We start from the raw sequence: 7,978 nt of genomic DNA, 5'->3' as shown, positions 1-7,978 counted from the left end.
AATGCAATCCCTATCAAAATCCCATCCATTTTTTTTAAAGAAATAGAACAAATAATCCTAAAATTTATATGGAACCAGAAAAGACCTCGAATAGCCAAAGGAATATTGAAAAAGAAAGCCAAAGTCGGTGGCATCACAATTCCAGACTTCAAGCTCTATTACAAAGCTGTCATCATCAAGACAGTATGGTACTGGCACAAAAACAGACATATAGATCAATGGAACAGAATAGAGAGCCCAGAAATAGACCCTCAACTCTATGGTCAACTAATCTTCGACAAAGCAGGAAAGAATATCCAATGGAAAAAAGACAGCCTCTTCAACAAATGGTGCTGGGAAAATTGGACAGCCACATGCAGAAAAATGAAATTGGACTATTTCCTTACACCACACACGAAAATAGACTCAAAATGGATGAAGGACCTCAATGTGAGAAAGGAATCTATCAAAATCCTTGAGGAGAATGCAGGCAGCAACCTCTTTGACCTCAACCGCAGCAACTTCTTCCTAGGAACATCGCCAAAGGCAACAGAAGCAAGGGCAAAAATGAACTATTGGGATTTCATCAAGATCAAAAGCTTTTGCACAGCAAAGGAAACAGTGAACAAAACCAAAAGACAACTGACAGAATGGGAGAAGATATTTGCAAACGACATATCAGATAAAGGGCTAGTATCCAAAATCTATAAAGAGCTTATCAAACTCAATACCCAAAGAACAAATAATCCAGTCAAGAAATGGGCAGAGGACATGAACAGACATTTCTGCAAAGAAGACATCCAGATGGCCAACAGACACATGAAAAAATGCTCCACATCACTCGGCATCAGGGAAATACAAATCAAAACCACAATGAGATACCACCTCACACCAGTCAGAATGGCGAAAATTAACAAGTCAAGAAATGACAGATGCTGGCGAGGATGCGGAGAGAGGGGAACCCTCCTACACTGCTGGTGGGAATGCAAGCTGGTGCAACCACTCTGGAAAACAGTGTGGAGGTGCCTCAAAAAACTGAAAATAGAGCTACCCTACGACCCAGCAATTGCACTACTGGGTATATATCCTAAAGATATAAACATGGTACTCCGAAGGGGCACGTACACCCGAATGTTTATAGCAGCAATGTCCACAATAGCCAGACTGTGGAAAGAGCCTAGATGTCCATCAACAGATGAATGGATAAAGAAGACGTGGTATATATACACAATGGAATACTATGCAGCCATCAAAAGACATGAAATCTTGCCATTTGCGACGACGTGGATGGAACTAGAGGGTATCATGCTTAGCGAAATAAGTCAATCAGAGAAAGACAACTATCATATGATCTCTTTGATATGAGGAAGTGGAGATGCAAGGCGGGGGTGGGGGGTTGGGGGGAGGTAGGAAAAGAAAAAATGAAAAGATGGGATTGGGAGGGAGACAAACCATAAAAGACTCAATCTCAAAAAACAGACTGAGGGTTGCTGGGGGGAGGGGGGCAGGGAAAGGGTGGTGGGGAAATGGACATTGGGGAGGGTATGTGCTATGATGAGTGCCGTGAAATGTGTAAACCTGGCGATTCACAGACCTGTACCCCTGGGGATAAAAATACATTATATGTTTATTAAAATAAAAAAATTAAAAAAAATTGACAAAACTTTAGCTAGACTCACCAAGAAAAAAGCAAGGATCCAAATAAAATCAGAAATGAAGAGAAGTTACAACTGATATCACATAAATACAAGGGATCATAAGAGAATACTATGAATAATTATAAAGATTTGACAATCTACAAGAAATAGAAACATTACTGGAAACATATGACCTACCAAGACTGTATCATAAAGAAAAAGAAAATCTGAACAGATCAATTAATAGTAAGGAGAGTAAATCAATAATCAGAAACCTACCAACAAACAAAAGTCTAGAACCAGGTAGTTTCACTGGGAAAGTCCACCAAATGCTCAAAGAAGAACTGATACCAATCCTTCTCAAACTCTTCCAAAGAATAGAAGAAAGAATGCTTTCAAATTCATTTTATGAGGGACGCCTGGGTGGCTCAGTGGGTTAGGCCTCTGCCTTCAGCTCGGGTCATGATCCCAGGGTCCTGGGATCGAGCCCCACATTGGGCTCCTTGCTCAGCGGGGAGCCTGCTTCCCCTTCTCTCTCTCTGCCTGCCTCTCTGCCTGCTTGTGATCTCTCTCTCTGTCAAATAAATAAATAAAATTTAAAAAAAAAATTCATTTTATGAGGCCAGCATTACCCCAATATCAGATCCAGATATCAGATCCAAAGATACCACAAGAAAAGAAAATTACAGGCCAATTTCTCTGAAGAACTAGAGATGCAAAAATCCTCAACAAAGTTTTAGCAAACCAAATTCAGCAATACAATAAAAGGAACATACACCACAATCAAGTGGTATTTATTCTGAGGATGCATGGATGATTCAACAGCCACAAATCAATCAATGTGATATACCACATTAATAAAATAAACAATAAAACTCGTACAACCATCTCAATAGATGCAGAAAAAGCTTTTGATAAAACTCAATATCCATTTATGATAAAAACTCTCAACTAAGTGTGTAGAGAGGGAATGTAATTTGACATAATAAGGGCCATATATGACAAGTTAATAGCTAAAATTATATTCACTGGTGAAAAGATTAAAGGTTTTCTTCTAAGATCAGGAGCAAGAAAGGGATGTGCACTCTCTGCACTTTTATTCAACATAGTACTGGAAGTCCTAGCTAGAGCAATTAGGCAAGATAAAGAAATAAAAGGCACCCAAATTGGTAAGGAAGAAATAAAATTGTCACTATTTGCAGATGACATCATACTATATTGAAAACCTTAAAGACACTACCAAAAAAAAACAAGAAACAAAAAACAAAAAACAAAAAAACTTTTAGAATAAAACAGTAGAGTTGCAGGATACAAAATCATACGAAAATCCATTACATTTCCGTACACTAATAATGAACTATCAGAGAAATTAAGAAAACATTCCCACTTAAAACTGCATCAAAAAAGAATAAAATACCTAGGAATAAACTTAACCAAGGAGGTGAAAGACCCATACAGCGAAAACTACAAGACATTAATAAAAGAAATTGAATACACACACAAAAAAGGAAAGATATTCTGTGCTCATGGATTGGAAAAATCAATATTGTAAAAATGTCCATACTACCCCAAACAAGCTAGAAACCCAGTGCAATTCCTATCAAAATTCTAGTGGCATTCTTCATAGAAATAGAACATGCAATCTTAAAATTTATGTGGAACCACGAAAGACCCTGAGTAGCAAAAGCAATCTTGAGAAAGGAGAACAAAACTGAAGGCATCATGCCCCCTGATTTCAAAGCTATAGTAATCAAAATCGTATAGTATGGGCACAAAAATACACACATAAATCAATGGAACAGAACAGACAGCCCAGAAACAAATGCATGCCCATATGGTCAATTAATCTACAACAGAGGAGGCGAGATTATATACTAGGGAAAAGACAGTCTCTTCAATAAACGGTATGGGGAAAATTGAACAGCTACATGCAAAAGAATGGAACTGGATCACTGCCTCACACCATACGCAAAAATAAACTCAAAATGGATTAAAGACCTAATGTAAGACACCAAACCATAAAACTCCTAAAAGAAAACATAGCCAATAAACTCTTAGACATCAGTCTATATTTTTGGGTTGGTCTCTTCAGGCAAGGGCAGCAAAAACAAAAATAAATAGTTGGGACTATATCAAACAAGGAAGCTTCTGCACAGTGAAGAAAACCATCAAAATACAAAAAGGCAGACTACAGAATGGGAGAAGATACTTGCAAAGGATACTTCCAATCAGGGGTATCAATATCTAAAATATATAAAGAATTTATACAACTTAATCCCCAAAAACCTATCTGATTAAAAATGGGGAATGGTGGGACCTCAATAGACATTTTTACATAAAAAATATACTGATAATCAACCAACACATGAAAAGATGCTCAACATCATTAATCATTAGGGAAATGCCAACCAAAAGCATAATGAGATATCAACTTGCAACAGTCAGAATGGCTATTATCAAAAAGACAAGAAATAACACATGTTGGCGAGGATGTAGAGAAAAGGGATCCCTTGTGCACTGTTGGCAGGAAGGTAAATTGGTACAGCCATGTGGAAAAACAGTATATAATTTCCTCAAAAACTTAAAAATAGAAATGCCATATGACTCAGCAATTCGACTTTTGGGTATTTACTCAAAGAAAATAAAAACACTAACTCCAAAAAACTTATGTGCCTCCCCACTCTGCCTCCACCAAGATCACTGAAACCTTATTTATAATAGCCAAAATATGGAAACAACTTCAGTGCCCATTAATGTGTAACTGGATAAAGAAGATACATATATAATATATATTATTATTCACCCATAAATATACTATATATATAATTCGCCCATAAAAATAATGAAATCTTACCATTTGTGACAACATGATAGGAACTTGAGGGCATTATGCTAAGTGAAATAAGTCAGAGAAAGACAAATACCATATGATTTCACTTTTATGTGGAATCTGAAAAACACGCGAGTAAAAAACCAAGCCCATAGATACAGTGAATAGACCTGTGGTTGCCAAAAGTGGAGGGGCATGGGGAAATGGGTGGACGGGGTCAAAATTCTAGTTATAGAATAAGTTAAGTCATGGGGTTGTACAGCATAGTGACTAATAATACTGTAATAATACTAATAATAATAATAATAATAATAATTACTAATACTAATAGTAATAATACTAATACTAAATAATAATAATAATACTAAAGCTAATAATACTGTACTGCATATTTGAAAGATACTAAGAGAGAAAATCTTAAAAGTTCCTATCAGAAGAAAAAAGCACTTCTCACTATGCAAGGTGACAGATGTTAACTAGAATTATGGTGGTCATACACAATGTATAAAAATGTCAAATCATTATATTGCAGACACAAGACTAATAAAATGTTATATGTCAATATGCCTCAATTTAAAAATAATAAATAAATAAATAAGAATGACCAGAGATCACAAACTGAGGTTTTTCAAAGTCACTTTCAATATCTATAATTTTACTATGAAAAATAAAATGAATTCACTGTACAAACATTTATACTATTCAGATGTTTGTTTCCTGTTGCAGAAGAAACCATCAACAGAAAACACTATTTTTATCATCACTAACAGAATGGAATGAGATTTAAAAATTAAGAGTTAATGGGTTAGTATTTAGAAACATACATGCACACACACTTTTATTTTTCCTGATTTAACAAAGAAAATGTTCTAGGGGAACTGCAGACTTGATTAAAAAGTCTGGTAATCTTTCCCTCTTTGATTTTCTGGGGCACTTACTGTCTACATGTATCATTTGGTGTGAGTGAATTGTCTTGGATCTTCTCATGCATGTATTTCTTGCCTACACAACAAGAAAATGAACTCTTGGAAGGAAGTTCCCTGTGATCCCGAGCCCTACGCCTTATACATAACCCGAGTGCCTTAATCACTGGCTGACATGAACATTTGCAGGGAGGAGCCTGATACGATACACTTAAAACCTTTATTCATTGATTTACAAAATGTACAATATTTACAAAGTTTAGGCATTCATCCCGTATTGACACAAAAGCAATGGGGAGTCTGAAAATAAATAAGTGGCACATAGGTTAATGTACATATCACGGTTGTTTGCACTTCAAGCCGTCACCAACCGTGGGATTTAATGGAAAGTTTAATGTAGTAGAAAAGTTACACGGATGACCAGTCCTGGGCCTTCCACATGAATGGCCCTTCCTTGGCTCTTTGAGGCTGGGGATGGTGAGCAAACCACTTTCTTTCAAGAGAATGAAACACCAGCCATTGTGATAGGCACACGAGGTGCGTGTGGTCACATCTGTGTAGAGTTTGTAGTGATTCCCTCGGGTGGCAGATGAGTTCGCATCACTGGGGACCTGGTTCCTCACACCAGACAGGGAGGCTCTGGCATGGTCGCTTTCTCATTAAGAACCAACATTTGGCCTTTGTCTCTTACCCACATTGCATGCAGTACTTGGCAGGTATCAGTGGAGACTGGCCATGTGCAAAAATGGTACTTGTAGGTACGCACAACGTCAAGTTTCACTGTCTTAGAGCATTTACAGCAGTTAAACTGCCACCTCTTTTAGCAAGAGGAATGAACTAGGAAGCTGTACCTTCCACCCCTGGAAGAAAAAACACCATCTAGAGGACACACACAAATGGTGTCCTGTAGAAGCAGGACTGGGCAAACTCCACTTGAGCAGATGGACAGATTCCTGTGGTCAGGTCTGTAAATTTTCCTAGGGGTGGTAATTCCATCTTCCCCTCCCTCTTCAACCCCACCTCAACCTATAAGACCTAAATTGGAAGGAAAAGGCTTCCTCTTATTGAGCTTCTTAGAGCCTTAGTATCTTCATCTGTAGTGTGAAAATACTAGTAATATTCCCTAGAGGGTGCTTGCAGGTTTTATATGAATATATATATATATATATATATATATATATATGTTTATATAGGCACTATATGTATATATAGTGCTTAGCATAGTACCTGCCACATAAAAGGTGCTTAGTAAGTGTCTTATTTTCTCTCCCTCTACTTCCCTCACCCCAATTACAAGCAATGTATTGATAAGCCTACCAAACTCTGATTTAAGGCCATTTGATGCAAGGTAGATTATTTTATATCAGAGTTACCATTGTCAGTTTGTATCTGGTAATTCCTGAGGGGGTCTCATATTATAAGCCACAGACATTTCCTGTGTAGGGCAGATGGACCCCAACAATAATGGCTCCACCAAATTTCATGCAGATATACTCCATAACCCTGCAGAGAAACTCATACCAGTGATGATCACCACTTGAATACTTCTGGAACAACACCATGGAAGAAACCATGAGCAAAAACCCTTAAGGCCAATGCATTCCTCTCACTCAAACATAAGTTAATTGTTTTTCAACACTGGTGCAAGTATTATAGATAACTTTGAAAAAACATATATCATAAGCTCTACCACTGTTGAAAATAAGTATTCTCATTTGGTCATTTCATTCAGAATAAAGAATATTTTACAATATATTTAAGTTTCTAGTTATGCCATACAAAAATAAATATCATATAAATGATTTACAAGGAAGAACAAGTTTTAACTCAGGCCAAAAGTATAGGAAGGATGGCAAAAGTTTACCATTTACTTCAAAAGCAATCACCCAAAAGAAAGAAAAATTCCCACTGGGTCTTCTTACTAGTCTCACCATCACCCGACTTGCCCACCTATTTCTTGTCTTAGGATATTATGTCTTCTTTCCCTATCAATCTTGAGATAATGTGATGCAGAACCTTCTCCCTAAAGTCACTGGGGATTTGAAAGAGAAAGAACCCAGGAGGGCTCTCTGCCAATATGAAGTGCAGATGGGAGATCTGGCTAAGCCACTGACTGGGCCCTCATAGCGAACTTGGATCAACCTCCACATATCTCTATCCTTTCATTCTGAAATCCTATGTCTATTCTAGCTATGCCTGAATAGAACCCCATGAGTGGAGAAAACCCCATCCTGCTTTAGGACTCTTTGGATACCCTCTGGCCCAATTAGAATTCAGGATCTCATGGAGCGCAAGGAGGTTCCAAATCAAGGCCAATCTCACCAATTATAATGAAAGGATACACAGCTACTTTGTGGATGCTAGTTCCATTAAGTTGGGAAAGATCCTTCTCCAGCTACCCCTCCCCCTATGCAACAAACTTATAATTGGCTTTTATTTCTTGCACAGAGCAGAGAGACTTTGATTCCCACCATTGGGAGAAGAATGTTGGGAAAATTAACTTGGACAACTGCTTACTACTTTTCCAGAGATTCTGACTGAGTCAGAATCTCCAAGGAAATAGTCCATTCATTTCAGAATCAAAGTTTTACAGTTCTAAAGCTATAAAT

Source organism: Martes martes, assembly GCF_963455335.1.
Source record: "Martes martes genome assembly, chromosome: 3".
Lineage (NCBI taxonomy): Eukaryota > Metazoa > Chordata > Mammalia > Carnivora > Mustelidae > Martes > Martes martes.
The sequence above is the reverse complement of the archived record's forward strand: the minus strand, read 5'-3'. Positions refer to the sequence as shown.